The 24,577-nt window shown below is 46.1% G+C and overlaps 1 long non-coding RNA gene across 1 annotated transcript; it reads right to left on the bottom strand.

The window, feature by feature from the left end:
• Positions 1-11,023: 11,023 nt before the first annotated feature.
• LOC143809672 (uncharacterized) lies at positions 11,024-23,401 on the bottom strand. Its single transcript, XR_013222385.1, has 4 exons — positions 23,242-23,401; positions 13,002-13,167; positions 11,213-11,305; positions 11,024-11,105 (listed from the first exon to the last, which is right to left on the bottom strand). It is a non-coding gene; the product is annotated as an uncharacterized LOC143809672 (long non-coding RNA).
• Positions 23,402-24,577: the final 1,176 nt, after the last annotated feature.

Below are 24,577 nucleotides of genomic sequence, written 5' to 3'. Positions count from 1 at the left end.
GTTTCTATATATATAATTGTTTAAGGGTTTTTCTGTCTGTCTGTCTGTCCTGGAAATCCCGCGTCTCTGATTAGTGACGGGCACAGCATGGCGACGATGATGTCATAAAGGTTGCCTCGACCAATCAGTGACGGGCACAGTCTGCCACGAATTCTGGAATCATCATTGTCCATATACTACGGGGACATGCATATTTTAGAATACTCGATGTGTTAGAATCGGGCCACAATCTAGTGTATGTATGTATATATATATATATATATATATATATATATATATATATATATATATATATACACAAAAGAGCACAGTAAGACCAAAAACACTCTGTTGTAAAAAAAAAAAATCACAGTAATAAGTAAGTGCTAGTAAAAAGATGGAAAAAAACCAGGGTATTTAGTTGATACTTTTTTTTGCAAAAAATGTATACTAAGCTGCTCCACCAAACGTCAAGGTATACCCATATAGAGCAGTCCTAACTGATGTATGTAATCCCTATCTGATGTATTTAAAACCTGATCATCTGTATATTACCTGTATAAGCAGGGTTCAGAAAGGAAATGTCCAAGTGGATACGCTAAATGGAACAGCTTTTGTGCAAATGACCCACAAGGAGTGGTGGATAACTCCCCATTCTTGTAGACAAGAGAACAATTATGGAAACAGAAACACATGGGCTACTTGCACAGTGAACAAGTCTGTAGGAACATGTTCACGCACCACCAAAAAACTTGAAGACACAAAAGAGCACAGTAAGACCAAAAACACTCTGTTGTCAAAAAAAAAATCACAGTAATAAGCAAGTGATAATAAAAAGATGGAAAAAAATATACACTGGTGATCACTGTATTACATGTACACTATAAAATATATACAGAGCTCCTGTGAATAATGTAACTGTTAGTCACTGTATTACCTGTACGCTGATACTATATACAGAGCACCTGTGTATAATGTCACTGGTGATCACTGTATTACCTGTACACTGTATACTATATACAGAGCTCCTGTGTATAATGTCACTGGTGATCACTGTATTATCTGTACACTATACACTATATACAGAGCTCCTGTGTATATGTAGTGCCCCAGGGTCCTGGTCGTTGCTGTAATGTCATTCTCCTCTATGGGAGAGTGGTGTTACATTTGGAGGCTAAGAAGGACAAATGTATCCAGGTAGCACAAACATGCAACGCATTTCACACTCCAGGCCACCACGGGGAGCTCTGCTCCTATTTATTAGGTCACTCCCCACACTTAGGTAAAACTGGCAGCCTGTAGGGAAAGTGAGTTAGTTGCTGGCTGAGCTCCGCTCAGTTACTTGGTCCCTGGAAGGGGTGGGATCCTATCAGAGAGCAAAGGAGAAGGACACAGAGCTGTGCATGCCCTCACAGCTGCAGCTCCTAGGAAGAGACATCAAAGGCAAAATTGTATTGCAGCGATTGTGCAAGGAAGTCAGAGCAAAGGAGAGGATACCAGAAGGGGATCAGCCCTGCACAGGCTGCCTCCTTCTGAGGCGCAGAATCCCGGTAGCTGGAACACCGAGGGAGTAACGACCTTTTATGACTTGCTCCAGAGACCAGCAGGACAGCTAATTTCATGTTACCTGTCTGCTCTACACCCAGGAGGCACGGTGGCACCCCTTAGAGGCTGGGGCATGATAGAGTCCATATAAACCGCCTCAAGCCACCAGTCATACGGGTTTGTCCTATCCTATCCGGGGGACAGAGAGCGAGACATAACATCTACAACAGTTGTGAGGACCTTATGAGAAGCTTAGCAGTAAGGGAACACTGCAGCACAAAGGAAGGCTACTGATTTCCACCTGGACAAAGAAGACTCTGGACTTGCCTCCAAACTGGCTGGACTCTGCCTGCCTTGTGATCTGGTGCTCTGGACTGTGGATGCTGAAGTCTTCAGTAAAGGTAAAGAGACTGCAACCTTGTGTCCTCGTTCTTCTCAGCCTCTCACCATCCACCATCTACACACTAGGAAGCCCTGGGGATATACTTCACCTGTGGGAAGGTATACCATCTAGCTGCCATAACATCACCCCAGCAGACCCCTTAAAGCAGCGTCGTTCACCCTGACCGAATACCACAGGTGGTGTCACGATCACAAACTCTACCCCTTTAAAGACCTTTCCATTTTACGGCTGTCCCAGGGCCACGGACCATGTCAGCCACCGTGACATCCCCTTGTGAACCACAGGACCCGGTACCGAGTACCCCATGGCCCCATGGGGGCGATCCATATAATGTCACCGGTGATCACTGTATTACCTGTACACTGACACTATATACTGAGCTCCTGTGTATAATGTCACTTGTGGTAATAACAGTGTTAGTATTGTGGTTTGTATTCATGATCAGTATTGTAGTATTCGATCACTATGTGGTGGTAATTTGTGGTCTGGTCACTGTGTGGCAGTATTTCTCCTTGTATGTGGTATTGTTTCATCCCTATATGCTGGTAATATGTCATATTTAGTGATGAGCGAACGTGTTCGCCACTATTCGTTAATCGCCCGAGTATCGGGGTACTCGGGGTACTCGCCGAGCAACGAGCATTTCCGGGATTATTCGGCGGTAACTGTAGTCTCCACACCACATTTTTGGCGGACTTTAGAAACCCAATCACTGTGCAGGGATTGTCTGCCAGGCCATGAAACGCCGCAGCCCATCTTTGTTGTGGTCGTGTAGTGATTGACTGGGCCATACAGCATCATTCCGAGTATAAGAGACCAGGCGCCGCCCTGCTCGCCGCATTCTCTTCCTGTTTCAGCAAGAGTAGGGAGAGCTGCTGCCAAGATAGGGTCAGAATCCTAGTTTTAGAGTTGGTGTAGGTCTGCAACTCTTACATTCACAACTCCTGAGAAACCAACAGTCCTTTTTAGGGCTAATTCGTGGGTCCCGATGTTGCAGCGCAAGGCAGGCAGGGCACAGCATATCCACATCAGTGCAAGGCTTGCAGGCACTGTATGTGCGTCCATTGGTCCTATTGCATCCTTCCCAAAGCTCCATAACTGCCTGCTGCTGCAGCTTATTTACTGTCTATATACCTTTTTTTTCCTTTTTCCACAAATTCCCCCCCCCCCATAAAAAAAATATACAGTCTGTTCTGTCAGACTGAAGGTACCGTCACATTAAGCGACGCTGCAGCGATATCGACAACGATGCCGATCGCTGCAGCGTCGCTGTGTGGTCGCTGGAGAGCTGTCACACAGACAGCTCTCCAGCGACCAACGATGCCGAAGTCCCCGGGTAACCAGGGTAAACATCGGGTTACTAAGCGCAGGGCCGCGCTTAGTAACCCGATGTTTACCCTGGTTACCATCGTAAATGTAAAAAAAAAAAAAAAAAAAAACAGTACATACTCACATTCCGGTGTCGCGTCCCTTGCCGTCTGCTTCCCACACTGACTGTGAGTGCCGGCCGTAAAGTAAAAGCAGAGCGGCAGCGGTGACGTCACTGCTGTGCTTTTACTTTATGGCCGGCACTCACAGTCAGTGCGGGAAGCGCACGGCGGGGGACGTGTGACAGACATCAGAAGGTGAGTATGTACTGTTTTTTTTTTTTTTTTACATTTACGATGGTAACCAGGGTAAACATCGGGTTACTAAGCGCGGCCCTGCGCTTAGTAACCCGATATTTACCCTGGTTACCATTGTAAAACATCGCTGGCATCGTTGCTTTTGCTGTCAAACACAACGATACACGCCGATCTGACGACCAAATAAAGTTCTGAACTTTCAGCAACGACCAGCGATATCACAGCAGGATCCTGATCGCTGCTGCGTGTCAAACACAACAATATCGCTATCCAGGACGCTGCAACGTCACAGATCGCTATCGTTATCGTTGCAAAGTCGCTTAGTGTGAAGGTACCTTGAGGCCTGTTGAAAAGTGATAGTTTGTCAGGCATACGTAGCATAGCTGTGTGTGCTACCCTTGTGCCCTTTTTTTTGGTGTTTTAAATTCACCGAAAAAGGCCTCATTTATCTGCGTGCTCCAAGTTTGGTCATTGGAGGCCGGTGTACTTATTTTGTGGCTGTGTGATACTCAAATTTTATACAGCGCTACTTAGCATCCAAAAAAATTGGAAGGCCACAGATTTGCCAGTGTGGTATTTCTGTTATAGCCGTCATATATCTCTGTGCTCTAAGTTTGGTTATTGGAGGCCGGTGTACTTATTTTGTGGCTGTGTGATACTCAAATTCTACACAGCTTTAACATCCAAAAAAATTGAAAGGCCACAGATTTGCCAGTGTGGTATTTCCGTTACAGCCGTCAACCGTCATATATCTCAGTGCTCTAAGTTTGGGCATTGGAGGCCGGTGTACTTATTTTGTGGCTGTGTAATACTCAAATTCTATACAGCGCTATTTAGCATCCCAAAAAATTCAAAAGCTGCAGATTTGCCAGTGTGGTATTTCCGTTACAGTCGTCAACCGTCATATATCTCTGTGCTCTAAGTTTGGGCATTGGAGGCCGGTGTACTTATTTTTTGGCTATGTGATACTCTAATTCTATACAGCACTATTTAGCATAAATTAACTTAATAAAAAATAAAACATTTAATACAGTCTGTTAGGTCAGGCTGAGGCCTGCCTGGTGTTTGGGTTTGTAAAATCGTAGATTTGCAGGCATACTGATCACATATTATTTTGCTAGTAATAAAGACAGTTGTGTTGAGCATTTGAAATAGTGCAGTAGTCCATTTAAAATGGATAAGGCAAGGGGCAAGGGACGGGGAAATGGACATGAAGCTGATGGTGCATCCAGAGGCCGTGGGCAAGGTGAAAGTGGGCAACAACAAAGACCCACATCTTCTCACTCGACCTTCCTGTCCCAGTTTCTGGGGGACCGCAACACACCACTAATGAAGCCAGAGCAGTGTGAAACGGTTGTTGGTTGGATAGCGGATAATGCTTCCAGTCACTTAGCCACCATCACCACCTTGTCTTCACCACGGTCAAGTCTGAGTTGCCGTGAGTGTGGCCAGGATATTCCTCACCCTGATCCTCCTTCCTCCCACCATGCCGAGTGCCCTCAGACAACTGATCCCACACTTGGACACTCAGAAGAGCTGTTCGGTTTTCCACTTCAAGATTCAGAAATTTCGGCCAGTCAACTTGAAGTGGGGAAAGATGAGATCGCATGTAGAGCTGCCCAAAGCTTTGACCAGCCCCGGTCACACGAAGGCGATGGTGGGAATGTGTCTCAAGAGGTGGATGATGATGAGACACAATTGCCAGAAAGTCAGGAGGAGGAGCAGGATACAGGTGTGGAAGACATAGTGACTGACCCAACCTGGCAGGAGGACATGCATAGCGAGGACAGCAGCACAAATGGGGAAGGAGGCATATCCGCCCAACAGGCAGGAAGAAGCAGTGTGGTGGCCATAGACAGAAGGCGTGCATCCATTCCCCGTAACACCAACATGAGTGAAGTTGCCATTCCACCTGTGAGATCTTCCTGAGTCTTGCTATTTTTTAAAGACTCTGCCGATAACACCAAACAGGCCATTTGCAGAACCTGCCATGCCCGCATCAGCAGGGGTAGCAAAACAACCAGCCTGACCACCACCAGCATGATCAGGCACATGGAAGCAAAGCACCCGACTTTGTGGGCCGAACTCCAAGCTCCAGGACCACTGCCTGCTGGTCACACCACTGCTTCTTCCACTGTTTTGCATAGAAGCCAATCCCCAGTCCACCGTGCATGTGAAGATGCCTTTAGCCCTGCACCTGTTGTGGCCCACAGTCAAGCAGCACCATCAGCAAGCTTGTCCCAGCACAGCGTTCAGTTGTCTATAACCCAGTCTTTGGAACGCAATTGGAAATACCCAGCCAACGCCCCACAGGCCACAGTCCTCAATTCTAATATTTCTCTTCTGTTTGCGCTAGAAATGCTGCCTTTTAGACTTGTTGAGACGGAAGATTTCCTCAACCTGATGGCGGCGGCCATCCCAAGGTACACGGTCCCCAGTCGCCACTATTTCTCCCGATGTGCCATACTGGCATTACACCAGCATGTGTCCCACAACATTACCAGTGCCCTCACCAATGCTGTTACAGGGAAAGTCTACCTAAACACAGACACGTGGACAAGTGCTTGTGGGCTGGGATGGTACATCTCGCTGACGGCACACTGGGTTAACATAATGGAAGGCGGGACCAAGTCGGACCTTGGGGTGGAACACATCCTCCCTACGCCGAGGATTGCTGGCCCTACGTCAGGGTTGTCCCCACAGTCTATAGCTCCTGCACCTCCTTTTCCTCTTCATCCTCTTCATCCTCCATCTCTGAAATCAACACATCAGTCAGAAGCTGAAAGCACTGCAGCACTGCCTCAGCCAAGTGGCAACAGGCTGTGCTGAAGCTAATCTGCACAGGTGACAAACCGCACAATTCAGAAGAGTTGTGGACAGCGCTGAAAGAGCTGTACTGGAGGCAGAATAAATGTAAGCTCCTATTTTTTCACCATCCATTGTGGCGCTGTCTTTGTTTTTTGTGGTCTTGTAATGTCCGGGATGGGCTCCCTGGTTTTGGACGTGCGCCCTTGTGTCCGCTGAGTCCTTCAATCTATATATAAAAGGGTGCGGTTTTGACTTTCTTTTGTTTCAGCGCTGAAAGAGCATTCAGATGTTTGGATGACACCCCTGAACCTACAGCCAGGCATGGTCATGTGTGACAATGGCATAACTTGGTGGCAGTTCTGAGGCAAGGTGAGCTCACACACGTACCTTGCTTGGCCCATGTGCTTAACCTCGTGGTTCAATGTTTTCTGAAAAGCTGCCCGGAGCTGTCGGATCTGCTAGTGAAAGTACGCCGTCTGTCTGCCCATTTTAGAAAGTCAGCTACAGCTTCAGCCGCCTTTGCCGTGCTTCAGCAGCAGTTTCAGTTTCAAGCTCACCGACTGTTGTGTGATGTCTCCACACACTGGAACTCTACGCTGCATATGTTGGAAAGGATTTGTGAGCAGAAGAGTTTTTGACTACCAACATCAACAAGGCCGTCGAATTTCAGGTCAGACTCCACACATAAGACCTCAGGAGTGGACATGGATGTCAGACATATGTAACATCCTCCAAAACTTTGAGGACTGCACCAAGATGGTGAGCGGCGATGACACCATAATTAGCATCACCATCCCGCTTCTCAGCATTCTGAAAAACTCTCTGCTCACAATCAAAGAGGATGCATTGCAGGCAGAGCACGAGGACATGGAGCAAGGAAACATACAGGGGGATTACACTCAGCCCAGCCTCATGTCTTCTCAACATGGATTGGTAGGCAATGAGGAGGAGGAGGAAGAACAGGGGCTACTTTCATGCGCTATAGACGGTACTACAAACACATCTGTATTAGCTTCTGTTCAGCGGGATGGCCTGAGGACAGGGAGGAGGAGGATGAGGATGAGGAGGACAGCATGGTCAGTTGTCCTGTTAGTGAGGACATGGAAGTCTTGCCTGTTAGCAGTCTGGCACGCATGGCTGACTTTATGTTGCGCTGCATTTCATGTGACCCTCGGATTATCAAAATTTTGGGTGACACTCATTACTGTTTGGTAACACTTCTAGACCCACGCTACAAGGAGAACTTTCAATCTCTTCTGCCTGAGGCAGAGGTGTACTAAAATGTTGCAGTACCACAGGGCCCTTGTAGCGGAATTACTTAGAAAATTCCCATGTGAGAACGCTGGCAGCAGACGTCAGAGTTTGTTGTACAACCAAGGACTCCAAGCGAGAGAGACAGAAGTACAATCTACCTCAGGCAGGGGAACAATAGCCAAGTACTGGGACAGTTTTCTCAGACCCTCCCATCGTGGCGGCACAGAGGCAAGGGGTGCTGTCACAAGAAGTGCAATGTTTGGGAAGATGGTGAGGGAGTACCTTGCAGATCATACAAATGTCCTCCATGATTCCTCTGCCTTTTAATTATTGGGTATCCAAGCTGGACACGTGGCATGAACTGGCGTCTTAGGCGGCTGACGCCTTGGAGATCCTGGCCTGCCCTGCTGCTAGCGTTCTGTCAGAGAGGGTTTTTAGTGCCGCTGGTGGAATTATAACAGATAATCGCATCCGCCTGTCAACTGAAAATGCTGACAGGCTGACTTTTAAAAAAATAAACAAGGCCTGGATTGGGAAAGACTTTTGTACACTACCAAGTGAAAACAGCGAAACAAAACCTCAAATACATTCTCTCTTTTGGGGAGGTGTATTCTCATGCACCTCTTCACAACCACACATGGGTATGTGCTTCCAGATTTGGTCTGTTTGTTTTTATCCTTCTCCTTATCCTCATCCTCCTCATCCAGAACCACTATATCACCAGGGTGAACGTGGTCTGTACGGTGCATTTTGGCCAAGGGTGCTGTGATGGCACTCTTTTATTATTTTAAAAAAGGACAACGCATTGGGGAACTGGGCATGACATTACATTGGGCCTACTTCTTAACTCTGTCTCCTACAATCTGTCCTGTACCTGCCAGTAGATCACCAGGGTGAACTTGTCTGTGCGGTGCATTTTGGCCAAGGGTGCTGTGATGGCACTCTTTTATTTTTTTAAAAAAGGACAACACATTGGGGAATTGGTCATGGCATTCCATTGGGCTATTTCTTAACTCTTTTTCTCCTGCAATCTCTCCTGTACCTGACACTAGATGACCAGGGTGCACGTGCTCAGTACTGTTATAGGCCGGTGAATTTTGGGTAAGTGGGCTGTGATGGTACTATATTTTTAAGTCCAAAAAGGACAACACATTGGGGAATTGGGCATGACTTTTCTTTGGGCCTACTTTTTAACTCGGTCTCCTGTCCAGTTCCTGCCAGTAGATCACCAGGGTGTATGTGCTCAGTACAGTGCATTTTGGCCAAGGGGGCTGTGATGGCACTCTTATTTTTTTTTAAAAAGGACAACACATTGGAAAACTGGGCATGACATTACATTGGGCCTACTTCTTAACTCTGTCTCCTGCAATGTCTCTTGTTTAACTGCCACTAGATCACCAGGGTGAACATTCTTTGTACTGTTATAGGCCGCTGTAGTTTGGTCAAGGGGGGCTGTGATGGCAATAGTCTATTTTTACAAAAGGTACCCCCCATTGATGAAACCACATCCTTGTTGGCAAACACTTCATAACATTTGTGTACCTTAAAGAACTCACTTGAAAAGCTCCTTTTTGTTTTGCCTGGTTGCTAACATTGGACACAATACACTTCAAATAAATTTGATAAAGCAATGCTGTTAGTTTGGCTCAGTAGTTCATTAAAAATATAGCTTTGTCCACTATATTAGTTTCTCTCCTTGCGAGCCTTAACTTTGTCTGCCTCAGATGTACAAATGGAGAATATACATATGACGATTTGTAAAAAAGATTGAAATACTGTATACCGAATGCATTCAGACAATCACATAGCTGCATTTCTTGTAAAACATTTAGAGATGTGACAGACAATGCTCATAGTGACACAATCTTGATAAATGTTTGTTTATTCACTTCACAAACAATTCTAAGGCCCTATATGTTTGCTGTTTGTCATTGTAAAACATTAAAGGTACCATCACACTCAGCGACGCTGCAGCGATGTAGACAACGAGCCGATCGCTGCAGCGTCGCTGTTTAGGTCGCTGTAGAGATGTCAAACACAGCAGCTCCAGAACGATGCAGGAGCGATCCTGTGATGTAACGGTGACTCATTTATCGTTCTCACAGGTCGTTAGCTCCATGTAAAACATTGCTGGCATCGTTGCTTTTGCTGTCAAACACGACGATACACGCCGATCTGACGACCAAATAAAGTTCTGGACTTCTAGCTCCGACCAGCGATATCACAGCGGGATCCAGATCACTGCTGCGTGTCAAACACAACGAGATCGCTATCCAGGACGCTGCAACGTCACGGATCGTTGTCGTTCTTGTTGTAAAGTTGCTGAGTGTGAAGGTACCTTAAGGTTTACTGAAACTATGCCGGTGGTGGTTTGATCAAAATCCTTGTGGCTTTTATTTTCTAGGGGTTTATGGCCCCTCGTCTGATGACTCCATAATATCTCAGTTTCATCCAACTTTAAAAAGTGGCCACTTGAAGGTGTGGGTGAAACTAGAGTTACTACATAGTGTTATTCACTATATAAGACCAGAGAAACATAACTAAGACCCATGCCAAAACTGGGGTACCTCTACATCTAGAATGTGCTGATACCTGCATATTTGGGTATGCATGCAGTTTAGGTAATCTCCCAGGGGTTCTCTGTCTTGGTGTTGCTTCTCTGATATTCCAGACTGATGCTGTTTAAAAGCCTCTTGGTGATGATCTAACTATACTGTATGTAGTTAATCTTCATATATACGTAATCACTATATTTATTTAATCCTTATATGTACTTATTAACCTGTGTATGTTAACACATACAAAAGTGTACGCATTCACACTATTCAATCGTACTATTCCCTGAATTTTGTAGTTTGCAATAAAATTGCCTTGTATTGCAAGTATTAGCCTTTTTTAAAACCGTATCTGAACCTTAGTGTTAAAAACATGTCAAATAAAATTGCAAAATTCTCCTGTAAATAAATGTGCAAAGAGGGAACCATCATACCATTAAAAAATACGAGTGAATTTTCCTGGGCCCATCCAGTATGTGGGTTCCAAGGCATAATGGGGTGCATATGACTATGCAGCTGGGCTCGCCTTCCTACCAATGTATAAAACAAAGGAGTATGGAGCACAAAATGCATATTGTGAAGTGGATTTTCATGGGCCCATCCAGTATGTGGGTTCCAAGGCCTAATGGGGTGCATATGACTATGCAGCAGGGCTCGCCTTCCTGCCAATGTATAAAACAAAGGAGTATAAGGTATAAGATGTATATACACTGGCACTTAGTCACCTGGAAGGATAAGATGGAGGACCACGAAAGCTGCAAGGGGTTACTGCAAGGTGAAATAAACAGAATAACAATATATTACTTGGACCCTGCAAATTTATCAGGGGTGTTGGTTGAATGCACTTACTCTTTTTGAGAGGCTGTACAGACTGCACCTGAGGTGTTCCTATGTGGGTATAAATGTTTCTTTTTTTCACAGTGTGGTAAACCAATACTAGAAAAAAAATGAGCAAAAAAAAAAACAAAAAAAACGATGTGTTATTTAGAATGTCCAAATAGATTAACAAGGATTTAACAGGGGTGTTAATTAGATCCACTTACTCCTTTTATACACCTGTATAGGATGCACCTGAAGTGTTCCTGTGTGAGCTTTGGTGTTTTTTTTCTTCTTTTCACCAGTGTGGTAAACTGGTACTAATAAATAGATAAATAAGGTAAGGGTAGAATGATATAGCAAGCGGCACTCTAGGTCAATGAGAGCCACTATAATTACACTGGTGTTAATGAACATCAATGGGCACTCACCATATCCTGCTACGCAGCTAAGAGGGGCTTGGTGGAAGATGTGGTAAAAAAAATTGGGCAGTGGGAGTCGATAAGATTTAGATCTTACATCCGCCTGAATCTAGTTTGATGATGGTTTGTTTCTAGGATAGTTGTGGCTTAATGATTTGTTATTTGTTTCAGGCTGCGGGCACCGGCTGGTGTGGATTATGGGCCATTCTTTCATTTTTGGGCAGCATTGAGGGCAGTGGTTTGGCCTGACGGGCGGCAGCTGGGGTTCCCGAGAGAGACAGCGATCCTGCTTTGGATTGGAAAGCGCGGGATGGTCTGGAGTCAACTTTTGCCAGAGATTCACCAATTCGTACGGTTAGATCGGGCACCGGATGTAGTGGTAGTTCACTTGGGAGGGAATGATTTGGGCAAGAGGCCCTGTAGGAAATTGATAAAGGACGTGAAATTTGATATGTTAAGGCTTTGTTTCCAAAAGTTCTAGTTATTTGGTCTGACATTATCCCTAGGAAGGTGTGACGTGGGGCGCATTCTATCGAAGGGGTAAATAAGGCAAGAATAAAAGTGAATAGGGCAGTTTCTCTTTTTATGTCATGAAACGGAGCATTGGTAGTGCACCATGTGAATTTGGAATCAGGAAAGGGAGAATTTTGGAGATCAGATGGTGTTCACTTGAATGCGATCAGCACCGACATGTGATGTTTGGCCATTCAGGAGGGTTATGAAATGGGTTTGAAAGTGTGGTGGGACATAAATGTTTGAGGGGTCAGAATATTTATGTTGGTGGCGGGGGAGGGAGGTCCTCGAAGTTGGTGGAAAGGGGAAATGGCGGATTGTAGGGGGGTATCTCTATTGGTCCTGGACTCCCCCGAGTGGATCATTCCGTGGAAGTGATGATTAAGGGGCTTGGTATTCGGTAGGTTTGGCCGGGTTGGTCACTACCTGCCTCCGAGCTGGTGCTTAGCGGCTGGGGGTAAGACTAAACCTGGAGGCCAAGGTAAAGAAATTTGCATATCTGCAGTGCTTATTTTGTGGCTTCGAGGACCACCCTTTCCTGGGGGGGGGAATATTGTTGACTTGTATTTTTTATGTTTAATAAAAGGCTGCTGTGGCCATTTAATCCAAATTTGGTCTAATGTCATTCTTTTGGGGATTTTTCTTCATAGCGGGTAATCTCTCTTAGGTTGAGTGAAATGTCACAAAAAGGTGGTGGAGTGTTTAGGCTGTAAAAGGCAGTCATGAGTCACGTGTACCCCTCACGTCATGCATTGAGCAGGGGGTTGGACACGATAATCCTGGAGGTCCCTTCCTGACACAGGCTCTGCATTAGGGCTGACTGTCAGTCAGGGCGAGGGGTGCGGTTAGAGCCGCCACTCTGTATAGTCAGAGTGGTGGCTGAAACCCGGAATGCTGCGGGGGAGAAAAGTTCATTTTCTCCCTGCAGCTTTTGGCTGAGTGCAGGTGCTGGACAGGTTAGTAACGCTATTAACCTGCAGATTAACCCAATATCTGCAGGTTAATAGCATTTTTTCTGGTGACAGGTTCCCCTTTAATAATGGAACAAGGGTGTTGAATGTATCAAAAAATCAATACTCACCTCTTGGTCTTTTACGTTAGTATTGTTTTTTTGTTTCTTTTATTTCATTTCAGCAGTACCCTGGGGCCATTATTAATAAGTTGAGCAGTAGTGGACAATCTCTTTAAGTCATGCTGGATAAGTTTAAATCATGTTTTTTTCTATAATGTGTTCTTCATACCAGGATCTGTATTGAAAAACAAAATTATTAACCTTGAAATATTCAAACTAGAATAGCTGCTGGGGATCTTTTAAACTCATACTTCCTTCAAAAAAAGTTTTTAGCAGACTCCTTATCAGAGATAGGATTACAATGACAGATAACACCTTTATACACAGCAGATAACAAGGATCCATCAATTACAATAGGTGATGTCACAGCTCACTTCCTCCTCCTCCCTTTAAAATGATATTTGCAGATTCTAATAAGATGCTTCGATAGAAATATAGATCTGGTAATTGTGGCTAATGTACTTATGTACATGTGGATTTAATAAAACAGCATGAAATGTGAGCCTAGATTAAGAATCATTGGCCAGTGTGAGAATAAGATTTCTAATTTGTATTGTTAACACAGATTGTAATATAGAAAAAAAGGTCACCAAATAAAAAAAAAACATTCAACACAAAAACCTGATTTAAAGGGAACCTGTCACCCCGTTTTTTCCGTATGAGATAAAAATACTGTTAAATAGGGCCTGAGCTGTGCATTGCAATAGTGTATTTTGTGGACCCCGATTCCCCACCTATGCTGCCGAAATACGTTACCAAAGTAGTCGTTTTCGCCTGTCAATCAGGCTGGTCTGGTCAGATGGGCGTGGTGTCTTCCCCCAGATCTTGCTTAGTTTTCCGTTGGTGGCGTAGTGGTGTGCGCATGCCCAAGGTCCCGAATCCACTGCACAGGGGAGTGAAAAGCGCACGATGTGCGCTATTTTATTGGTGATCGGTGGGGGCGGCCATCTTCCTTTGGCCGCGCGTGCGCAGAAGCGGCGCTCTGCTGGCCGCGGCTTCAGGAAAATGGCCGCGGGATGCCGCGCGTGTGCAGATGGAGATCGCGGTGGCCATTTTCCTGAAGCCGAGATGCGAACTCTGCTTCAGGAAAATGGCCGCAGCGATCTCCATCTGCGCATGCGCGGCATCCCGCGGCCATTTTCCTGAAGCCGCGGCCAGCAGAGCGCCGCTTCTGCGCACGCGCGGCCAAAGGAAGATGGCCGCCCCCACCGATCACCAGGGAAATAGCGCACATCGCGCTCTTTTCACTCCCCTGTGCAGTGGATTCGGGACCTTTGGCATGCGCACACCACTACGCCACCAACGGAAAACTAAGCAAGATCTGGGGGAAGACCCCACGCCCATCTGACCAGACCAGCCTGATTGACAGGCGAAAACGACTACTTTGGTAACGTATTTCGGCAGCATAGGTGGGGAATCTGGGTCCACAAAATACACTATTGCAATGCACAGCTCAGGCCCTATTTAACAGTATTTTTATCTCATACGGAAAAAACGGGGTGACAGGTTCCCTTTAAGCAATAGGTCATTTTTCTATTTATATATGGAAAGTTATAATATTTTTGAAATGCCATGCACAAGCTTGTTTTTTTCTCCTGACTGAATTTGAGAATTGCAGCATTTTTTAAATTTGCAACCTGTTAATTCTTTCAGAGTTTTTGCAGTGTTTTTTCACCCATAGAAAGCAAAGAGAAAGTTCAAAAACACTGCAAAAACTGCAGGAAATTTGCTGCGTTTTTGGTGAAAAAAACTGTTAAACATGTACGTGGACAAATCACTAAAGTATGCTAAAAAAGGGCAGCACTCTGTAAGGACCAAGATATATGCAAACACGAGATCTAAACTACAATGTTGCTGAATAAAACGTAGTAAGAAAAAAAGTACTTACAAAAAATGAAAGTTGTTAGCGCATAAATTGGCCAATGCATGTGTGCCCATCAACCACGGCAAGGTGACACTTCTCTAATGGGTCCTATCATCCTAAACATGCCTCTGTTGGGCTATAAGCCTACAATTTAAATAGGCAAACATGCCTCTCTCGGGTTATAAACCTACAATTTTACCTGTAAGAACCAGCACTAATTAAAAGCACCCTTGGGCTGATGGGAGGAGCACAGAGTCAGAAAGAAGGCAGCCACAACTTCTGGTGGCAAACTGCAAAAAAAAACCTAAAACATGACCAGCACCTCCATATAGTGTAAACAGGTGCAAGCTGTAATGACTGCATAGAATACTAAAAAGGGGCCACAGGAGCACTCTGTAAGGACCAAGACATCTGCAAACATGAGATCTAAACTACATTGTTGCTAAATGAAATAACAATAATACTAATTTTTTTGCAAATCACTAATGTAAAACGCATATAGAAAGGAAGCAGAAAAACTGTAAAAACACAGCAATACTTGAGCTCAGCTTTTTTTATGGCCAAGAGAGCAGTTTGCAGAAAAAATGAGCATAAATGCTGCGTGTGAATATAGCCTTAGTTAGACATTGGTGCATTTTTAGAAAGAAATCTGTGGATTCAGATGCAGGTGGCCAAGACTCCAAGTCATCACAACTTTCCAGTCACAGAAACGCTTATGTCTGTTTTCTTTGATTGTATCCAAGAGACCAACATTTATAGAAGCGTCCTCATTATAGAACAAAAAATAAAAAGCCTTAAAGCTTAGACAGAACCCTGTTTAAATCTTTATGTCGCCCCCATGTGTAAGACACCGGGCAGTTTCCTTTTCCCTTCCCCCATGACGGCACACCTGAGAGAGGGGATCCGCCCAGTCAGGACAGGAAACCCTACTGAAAATAAAAGGGCGGTACCTCTCCCTCGCTTCAGTTGGGTTTCCTGTCCTGACAGGGACCCTTGTACTGAACACGGCGGTTCAACTTACCCAGGTCCCGTCCCGGCGTGGAAGAACAGGCAGTGCCTGTGCGTCGGAGGTTCGGGTCCTGGAGGCGCCGTCCGCAGGTCCCCCCGGGTCACTGCGTCCGTGCGGGCGTTGCGCAGCATGGTTGGAGGACCGGGTTCCTTCCATGGCTGCCACGCCGCCCTCCCCTCTCTGCCGGCGTCCAGGCGCGGCGGCCGCTTCCGGGTCGCTCTTCTGACGTCACACGCCAGGCACGCTGGGAATGGGCGTGCCCGTGTGGCGTCGGAGGCAGGCGCCGGATCCAAGATGGCGGCGCCCATGAAGAAAACGCCGGCCGGTGAAGGAAGACTCCGGCGGCATGGCAGAGAGGGGGAGGGGCCATTACTGGGCACCGGAGAGGCGGGGAGTGCAGTGGTCCCCCCATAAAAGGGTGGTAGACCACAGAAGACGCGCTCATGTCCAAAAACTTCACCATGGAAGTAGGACAACAAGAGCAGCTGCAGCAGCCGCTTTCACAACAGCAACAGCAGCAGGAGCTCTCACCAGATGCCTTGCCGAGCCACCAGCATACCAGGAGCAGCCGCTCAAGTGGTAGAAACAGTGGTCGTTCCGTCCGGCAAGATTCGTCGGCGTCCAGGAGGGACGCTTCACGTGCATCTGTCCAGCCTCCAAAATCGGTACCCTTGATTGTCGGCGGTGGTGAGTGATCTACGTGAATGTATCCCTTATGGTAACAGGGTCCATTTTTCTGTTTTGATCACTAGGGGTCCAGGAAAGCTACCGGTAAAACAAAGAACCGAGAGTGTGCCCTTTGTAAAAACCCGCTTGCAGTGCAGTATCAGAAGGATCTCTGTGCTGACTGCATTAATAAGACTATTCAAGAAGAAACCCCTAATTTCGCCACTAGCCTTAAAGCCATAATACAGGCTGAAATTAAAGACTCCTTGAAATTGGCCCTTAGCGAGCCAAGAGGGAGAAGCCGTAAGGCATCTACAGAGTCGGATACCTCTCAGAGACAGGGGAGTCATAAAACATCCCGATCTCCCTCTACTTCTCCAGCCTCGGTCCACTCTTCAGATTCCTCCTCGGACAGTGATTCAGGGGGTCGTCCATGCTTTCCCACTGAGGACGTGGACAAATTAGTCAAAGCAGTTAGGTCTGCAATGGGCCTTAAAGAAGAGAAGACACCTAGGTCACTAGAGGATGTCATGTTTGGTGGCTTAGAAGAGAGGAGGAAACGCACGTTTCCAGTTAATGCAAAAATAAAAGCATTAATCGAGAAAGAGTGGAAAAGACCTGAAAAAATGGGTTCTTTGCCCTCTTCATCCAAAAGGAGATATCCCTTTGAGAATAAAGACTCTGAACCCTGGGAAAAGATCCCAAAAATTGACGGAGCGGTAGCCAAATGCTTAAAAAAATCATCCCTCCCATTAGAAGACTCGGGTGTTCTTAAAGACCCGCTTGACAAAAAAGCAGATGGGTTTCTCAGACATATCTGGGAAGCCTCAGCGGGGGGCCTGAAGCCAGCAATCGCTGGAACATGTACGGCCCGCGCTCTGATGGTCTGGCTACAGCAGATAGAGGATCAGCTAAGGGACAAGGTACCCAGAACCGACATCCTTGCCAATATATCCTTAGTGCAAGGAGCAGCAGCCTTTTTAGCAGACTCTTCTGCAGATTCCGCAAGACTAACGGCCAGAGCAGCGAGCTTGTCTAATGCGGCAAGAAGAGCCCTCTGGCTCAAAGGTTGTCCGGGGGATTTACCATCTAAACACAAGCTGTGCTCCATCCCATGTGATGGTCAACTTCTCTTTGGGAAGAAGCTTGAAGAAATCCTGGAACATGCAGGAGATAAAAAGAAAGGCTTTCCCAATATCCCTAAAGAGTCCAAAAAACCCTTTTTTCGGAGGAGAAGATTTAATAGAGGTCGCCCCCCAGGGGAGAGGAAAAACTGGGACTTTAGGGATAAAAGAGGCTCAGGCTATATGTTTAAAGGGCCCTCTACTTCAGCCAAAAAATCCCCCCAATGACATTACGCCAGAAGTGGGAGGAAGACTCTCCCTCTTCTTTCCGGCCTGGGTAAACATCTCCCCCAGTACCTGGGTCATAAATATCATCAGAGACGGCCTCAAAATAAAATTCACCTGTCCACCCAGACGAAACTTTATCATAACTCCCCGAAGAAAGTCTCTGCAGGAACAATCTGCCCTAGAAACCGAAGTCTTGGGACTCATCCAAAAAAGGGTTCTTCAGGAGGTTCCTGCTCGGGAGGAGAGAGAGGGATTTTACTCCCCCCTCTTCTTGATCCAAAAACCGGATGGTTCTTGGAGAACTATTATAAATTTGAGAAAACTCAACCAATCCATAGAGAACTACTCTTTCAAGATGGAGTCTATAAATACGACCATAAAACTCCTTTTCCAACACTGCTTCATGGCAGTAATCGACTTGAAAGACGCGTATTATCATATACCAATACATCCGGAATATCAGAAATATTTGAGAGTAGCTCTCTATGTCCAGAACCAGATAAAACATTATCAATACACAGCCCTTCCGTTCGGTCTGTCTACAGCTCCCAGGGTTTTCACCAAGGTGATGGTGGAGGTTATGTCATACCTCCGGTCCCGGGATGTAGTCATTGTCCCATATCTGGACGATTTCCTGGTAATAGGAAGATCAGAGTCCCACTGCACTCATCAAGTATCAGTGGTAACATCAACTCTAAGGGAGCTGGGTTGGATAATAAATATCCCCAAGTCCAGACTGCTGCCAGTAAAATTACAATCTTTCCTGGGGTTAATACTGGACTCCGAACGTCAGCTCTGCCTTCTTCCAGAAAACAAGGTAGACAAAATAATAAATCTGACCAGTACAGCAATACGCCAGCCGACAATGACTCTGAGAAAGGCAATGTCCCTTCTAGGCTCGTTAACATCGTGTATTCCGGCAGTAGAATGGGCACAATTCCACCTAAGACAACTACAGTGGGAAGTTCTCTCAGCTCAAAGACTACTAAAAGGGCATTTAGAAGGAAATCTATGTCTCTCCCTGGGCGTAAGGGATTCCCTAGTTTGGTGGACTGTGAGAAACCACCTGACAATGGGGGTCCGGTGGCAAAATCCGGTCATAGACATTATCACGACCGACGCAAGTGGTACAGGTTGGGGGGCTCACCTGAGGTCTCACTCTGTACAAGGGACCTGGTCCATACGAGAAAAGAACTATGGATCAAACGAAAAAGAGCTGTGGGCAGTGGAGAAATCCCTAAGACATTTTCTTCCTTTACTCCGGGGTCGCCATACTCGAATCCTGACGGACAATCGAGCAGTGGTGGCGTATGTGAATCATCAGGGGGGAACGAGGTCCAAAGGCCTCATGCAGGCATCAAACATACTCTTTCAACTAGCAGAACAACACCTGTCATCTCTGTCGGCATTGCACATCAAAGGCACAGAAAACACTCAAGCGGACTTCCTGAGTCGCAGAGGCTTAAAGCAGGGGGAATGGTCATTAAACCCCCAGATATTTCAACAAATAGTCCAAGCCTGGGGCACACCAGAGATAGACTTGTTCGCCAACTCCCACAACAGAAAAGTCAGGAGGTTCTGCTCCTTGAATCCGAGAGAACATCCCTTCGCAGTAGATGCCCTACTGATACCTTGGAAGTTTTCTCTGGCCTACGCATTCCCCCCGATAGTGATGATTCCAGCTGTGATCCGGAAGATCAGAGAGGATCAGGCGAATATCATCTTCATAGCTCCTTTTTGGCCAAGGAGACCTTGGTTCTCCCTTCTAAGGCAGATGTCGGTAACAGACCCATGGATCCTGCCAGAGGTTCCGGACCTGCTAACCCAGGGCCCAGTGACCCACTCTCAGGTGAAGGGCTTCCATCTCGCAGCCTGGAATTTGAGAGGGCGTTACTAAGTCGCCAAGGATTCTCTCCAGGGTTAATCTCCACCCTGTTGAAAAGCAGAAAACCCATAACCTCCAGGATCTATGGTAGGACATGGAAAAAATTCCTCGACTTCCTGGGTGAACCATTGGGGGAGGTGGCTCCTATAGGTCCTATCTTAGAGTTTCTGCAAGCAGGGTTACATCTTGGGTTGGCAACCAGCACCCTTAAAGTTCAGGTTTCTGCCCTGGGGGCCCTATATAATTGTAATCTTGCCTCAAATAGATGGGTCTCACGATTCATAAAATCTTGCAGTAGATCTCGGCCGGTCATTATCCCAAAAATCCCTCCTTGGGATCTAAATTTGGTCTTAGAAGCCCTGACTAAACAGCCCTTTGAGCCTTTGCAGGAGTTATCACCTAAGTTACTTACCCTTAAAACAGTTTTACTAGTAGCCTTAACATCGGCACGCAGGGTAAGTGATTTACAGGCCCTGTCAATATGCCCTCCTTATACTCAGGTTTTTGATGACAGAATTGTTCTAAGACCAGACCCGGCTTATCTCCCCAAGGTGGTTCAAAAGTTCCATAGAAGTCAAGAGATTACTTTACCATCATTCTGTAGTAATCCTAAAAATCCAGGGGAACAAAAGTTCCACATGTTAGATGTGAGAAGATCTATGTTACATTACATGTCTATGACTAGTCAGTGGAGGAAAGACCAAACCCTATTCGTAGCCTTTCAGGGTAGCAAAAGAGGGTGCGGGGTAGCTAAAAGTACTATTGCTAGATGGATCAGGGAGGCCATTAGTTTATCCTACTCTGCAAGTGGCACTCCGGTTCCTGACGGCATCAAGGCTCACTCCACCAGAGCTGTGGCTACCTCCTGGGCAGAGAAAGCTGAGGTATCAATTGACCAAATTTGCAAGGCCGCTACCTGGTCCTCACCCTCAACTTTTTTCAAACACTACCGGCTAGACCTTTCCTCCTCTGCTGACCTAACCTTTGGTAGAAGGGTGCTCCAAGCGGTGGTCCCTCCCTAAAGGTTTCATTCTACAAAATTCTCTCAGGTGTGCCGTCATGGGGGAAGGGAAAACACCAAGGTTACTTACGGGTAGCCGGTTTTTCCGGAGCCCATGACGGCACCCGTATATTCCCCCCCTTTTTATCACCCTTCGGTGTGCACTATTGTTTTGGGTGTGTTTAGTTAATATAATGTGGTGATGGATTTGCCATGTGTACTAACCAGGGGGGCCTCTCATGCTCTGAAAACCAACTGAAGCGAGGGAGAGGTACCGCCCTTTTATTTTCAGTAGGGTTTCCTGTCCTGACTGGGCGGATCCCCTCTCTCAGGTGTGCCGTCATGGGCTCCGGAAAAACCGGCTACCCGTAAGTAACCTTGGTGTTTCTCCAGGATGTTGACCCGGCTTCATCGCCCCACTTTTGTTTGCACCCTTCAAGCTTAACTACTAGTAATGATTAAACCCAACAACCGTCTCACCTTCTCCTTTCCTCGCCTCTTTTTTATTGTGGATTTGTAAGATAGCAAATTATATTCTGTTTAACTTTGCTTCATGGGGCAAAATGAATTGGTTCTCGGCAGACAATGGTGGCTTTTTGTATAATCTTATCTACGGCACTTGTATTTCTAGAATATAATAAATTTTATGACATTGGAAAGATAAAAAACTCCAGTTAAACATTTTATTTTCTCGTTAACATGATGCAATATAATATTTTCCCAGCATTTCGAATACTCATTTTCCACTCTCTGCAGTCTGTACTTTGACCCCCGAGCCTATATCTATTACTAGAGAATGTGATAACTTCAGACTTACTAGTGATAAAGAAAGGCTGGGCCCAAAGATAAGATTAGGTTGTGTGGGTGTAAGATAGGAACGTAACAAGGTGTAGCCTTATGGACATATCATCTTGGCATAAAAACAGGAAACAAATATGTATAACTCAAATTCTGATATCCTGACCGCTTGGCCATTGTCCATAAAAATCAGTTTAAACTGCCAAATAAAATCCAATATCATTTACTGAATGTATTTTCTTCACTACTTATACTTACACTATGTTCCAAATTATTATGCAAATGACATTTTTCTCGGATTTTCCTAAATGGTCAGTGCTAATGGCAGTCAGTCTAATAAAAGTCATCACCCGTTAGAGTATACATCAAATTTTATTGAAGAAACCTCCCAATGATAACAGTATAATCTCCAAAATGAATAAAAACTCAAAATGCACTGTTCCAAATTATTAGGCACAGTAGTATTTCTAAACATTTGACATGTTTTAAAGAACTGAAAATGCTCATTTGTGGAATTTGCAGCATTAGGAGTAGTGTTGAGCATTCCGATACCACAAGTATCGGGTATCGGCCGATATTTGCGGTATCGAAATTCCGATACCGAGATCCGATACTTTAGTGATATCGGGAATCGGTATCGGGATCGATATTAATGTGTAAAATAAAGAATTAAAATAAAAAATAGGGATATACTCACCCTCTGACGCGCCCTGGTTGTAACCGCCAGCCTCCGTTCACAAGAATGAGCACTTGAAAGTCCTTAGATGACGTTGCGGCCTGTGATTGGTCGCGGAGCGGTCACGTGACCGCAACGCGACCAATCACAAGCCGTGACGTCATCTAAGGTCTTTCAAGCACTTGAAATTCTTTATGGAAGCAGCAGGAATAAAATAAGAGAAAAAACTGCCTACTTTTGACCTGGTGCAATTTTATTTTACAGGGAAATTATATCAGTAAATTACCTATTGTTTAAATTAGATTTTTGTGCTACATATATTTTGTCAAAAAAATGCGCAATGATATTTTTTTGTCATGATGATCTTTATCAGAAAAACAAAAACAACATATTTGCAATTTTTACATGGTCCACTTGGATATTTTATACTACTTTCTGTCCTTATCAGCAGAGGCAGGATTACACCAACTAACAACACTTCTGTACACAGCTGATAATATATGATCCATTAATCTCAATAGGTGATGTCAAAGCTAACTGTGCTCCACCTCCCTTCACAATGACATTTGCACATGCTCATTAGTTGCGTCCAAATACAAAGGAAAGCATCAGAGTTCTCTATTGCTGCTAATATACTCCGATTGCTGTGAAAATTGCAATATTTCTACTTTTTATTTTTAACAAAGTTAACTCAAATTTAAAATAATTTTTTGTAGCAACAGCTGCTAGGGCCGTGGGGTACTCGGAACTGGGTCGGACAGTTCTTAAAAGCGTGGTGACGGCAGCAGTGACCCGTTCCGTGGCAACTAAAAGGGATGAGGGAATGTTTGTAGGCGATGTTGCTTAAAGGGACCACTGGGGCTAATGGTGATGCAGCTAGGATGGTCCTGCTCCCCACAGGTAGAGCGGGGCCCCAGGGCTACCAGAACAGTCTATGAGGGGCTGTGGAAGTTGGGGTGCAGGAATGATTGGAGGACACAGGGACTGTAGTTTCTTTACCTTTAATTGTAGTTGCAGTCCGGAGCACAGGGACAGGTGGTATTGGAAATCCGGGCAGCCTGGAAGCAGTTCAGAATCCTGCTAGCCAGGTGGGGTTGGAAGCCTCTCTACTGTGCTGTTCTTTAGATTCTTGATGCCTTAAGCTCTCTTCAAGTCCCTCTCTCAGCCTGTCCTTTTAGTGGAACACTACCCACAAGGCAGGCAGCTTGAGCCTTTTCCTGATGTCACTCCCTCATGATGACTCTGGGCTCTCCAGTTTGCTGCTGTGCCTTCGGGCTTCAGATGTGGCCATTAGACCTGCAATCTCCTGTTCTCCGGATTCAGTTGCGGGGCATACAGTTCCCACACAACCACGGACTCCGGTGGCCGGTCTGTTGCACTCAGTCCTGGGGTGAGCTCAATCGCAGCTCATATCCCCAGCTTCTCCTCACTTGCTTCCTCTTCCTTCACTGTCTCTCACTAACTGACTAACCTCGCCTCCAGACCAGAACTTATCAGGGAAGCTACCCTGTGTTATGCCGCCGCTGCCACCGCCGCTTGTCTAGCCACCTCCGCCGCTGTCCCGGGTGCCTCCTCATACTTACTGTCCTATGGCATCCCGGCGCGCTTCTGTTCTTTCTCCTGCTTCCGCTCCTCTGGTCATTCGTCTGTCTTCTGTACTCCCTCAGGTGCGCGCACGCACAAGGTCCCACTGCACACGCGCGCACACAGCACTCTCTGATCCAGCTGTTCCTTCCGCTCCTCTCTATGCCTCTGGAGGACCTTGACCCAGAAGGTACGCTGCCGCTCTGCATATCAGGCCGCCTCTTCCATTAGGCGGTGCCTGATTATCCTTTGTTTCTTGCAAGTGACTCTGGCCCCCGTGTTCCTCTGTGTTCTGTCTGCAGCTAGCCCTCCGTTCCCATTCTCCTTAGCTAGTCTGCTCCTGACTGACCTTTGTCCTTCTCTTTGTTTCCTTCCAGCTCCGGTCTGCCTGTGTCTCCATCTCGTCAGTGTACCCGTGTATCTGCGTCGCCTCCCTGCTGGTATCTTCACCTCGTCTGTTTTCCTGTGGCTCCAAATTGCCTGCTGGTTTGTTCTCACCTTCCCTTGGACTTCCGTCTCTTTACTATAACAGCCTGCATCTCAAACTCCGAATGTGTTTTCCTGCGTCTCTGCCTTGCCGTTCTTCCCACCTTGTCTCTCCTGTCTTCCGCTGTTATTCCTGTTCTCTTTCCTTGAGTACCAGCTGCCATTGCAGTAGTTTCACCTGGGCCTGCTCATAACGCTCCCTGTATAGGGGGTGGTCCACCTGGTCCCCTCACCCTGGGGAGGTTCGCTGTTGCAGTCCAGTGGG

Source organism: Ranitomeya variabilis, chromosome 2, assembly GCF_051348905.1.
Source record: "Ranitomeya variabilis isolate aRanVar5 chromosome 2, aRanVar5.hap1, whole genome shotgun sequence".
Taxonomy (NCBI): domain Eukaryota; kingdom Metazoa; phylum Chordata; class Amphibia; order Anura; family Dendrobatidae; genus Ranitomeya; species Ranitomeya variabilis.
The sequence above is the reverse complement of the archived record's forward strand: the minus strand, read 5'-3'. Positions and strand labels throughout refer to the sequence as shown.